This window comes from Asparagus officinalis, chromosome 5 (genome assembly GCF_001876935.1).
Source record: "Asparagus officinalis chromosome 5, Aspof.V1, whole genome shotgun sequence".
Taxonomy (NCBI): Eukaryota; Viridiplantae; Streptophyta; class Magnoliopsida; order Asparagales; family Asparagaceae; genus Asparagus; species Asparagus officinalis.
The window spans coordinates 98,271,160-98,273,063 of record NC_033798.1 but is presented as its reverse complement, the minus strand read 5'-3'; positions in this window follow the sequence as shown (position 1 = coordinate 98,273,063).

Sequence of the window (1,904 nt, the reverse complement as noted above, 5' to 3'; positions counted from 1 at the left end):
CTTAAATACACACTCACAGCATGATTATTCCAATATCTCACAATAAAATCAAATATACATACACCATTTAATAATTAATATACACATCTGGCGACACAATGATTATTCAATTTATCTGCAGGCAATGACAATCAAAAATATATACATATACACAAAAATGTCTTCAAAAGCGGTGTTGAATATCGCAATTCAAATAGATAATATAATATTAAAGACAAAACATATACATACAGCAATAATTAGCTCAATTATTCACAATAAAGAAGGCATCCAATATTATATATATTATATATATAATATATATATATATAATCATATATATATATATATAATAGTTATATATATATATATATATATATACGTATATATATATAATAAGGTATATATGTATATATATTATATATAATATATATATATTACATATATATATATAGCATATATATATTATATATATATATATATATATATATATATATACATATATATATACATATATACATATATATATAATATATATATTAATACATATATATATAGCATATATACATATATATATATACATATATATATATATTATATATGTATATGTATATGTATATATAATATAGATATGTATATTATTATATGTATATTATATATATATATATATATATATATATATATAATATATATATATATTATCATATATAATATATATTATATACTATATATATGTATATATATAGTATAGTATATATATAACACACAGTCACAGCATGAAAAAAAATGTGTTATGGGCTTGGTAGCCGAGGTTAAGGCATAAAAAGTGATGATTGGTAGTGATGTGACATAATCGCCCCCCGGCTTCACTCATTCAAAATGTTTGAATATCCATATGCACTCCTCAACGCCATGTGATGTGGTCGGCCGAACCACCATTTGAATGAGTGGAGAGATGTGCCCCGTCACTAACCAACACAAAAATTGACCTAGTTTCGGGCCATATAATTATAAGGCGACGTGAGGCGAGCAAGTCATTTTCGTCATTTGTTTTCGGAAAGAAAGGGAAGAAAAGAAAAGTTTACGGTGTCAAGGACCACCAAGAAGGCTATCAGATGGATGGCAGCTATGTAAAAAAGAGGGTATTCGGCGACGGGGAATCCGTCCACCAAATGCTCAAATCCGTCACCAAAACAGCATTGGTGACGAATGAATCCGTCGCTAAATAAATCCGTCGCCAATAAGTTGACGAGCGGGGTTCCCCGTCGCCAATACTTATTGGGCGAGACAATTATGGCGACGTGGGTTTCTTCGCAGAACGGGTGACAACCCGTCGCGCAATACGCCATTGGGCGAGCGGCAATCCGTCGCAATGTTTAAAACATTTGCGAGCGGGGTTGTTCGCCGTCAGCGCCAAATGGATTGGCTAGAAGGTGCAATCCGTCACCAATGTTTAAAAAAGCATTACGCGGATTAACCCCATCGCCAATACCATTGCGAGGTTTTTCCGTTGGGCTAATAGTAGCATATTTACGTAAAAATAATAATTTTCGATAGCCGACCGTCCATGTACAGATAACATATAGGGGCCTGTATGCCACATCAATCTCAATGATAATTATTTAAGACAACATGATCATAAATCACGCAGTATAGTAAATTCACATTCCAATTGAATAGCTCATCCATCATCTAAAGCCAATCCACAATATATCATAAAATTAGCAGGTGAAAATTATTTAATAAATACCATATAGCATTCATCCACTTATTCAGCCAATCCAACAACAATTGTCAAATTTAAATTTTGCTTTCTTTCTTTCGGGGCCGTTCGCATGGAAAGCTTCTGTGCATAAATATGGCGAAACAAAATACAAGCGGCCAAGATGGTATCGCGCAAGCTACTTCTGCATTCGTCGCTGCCA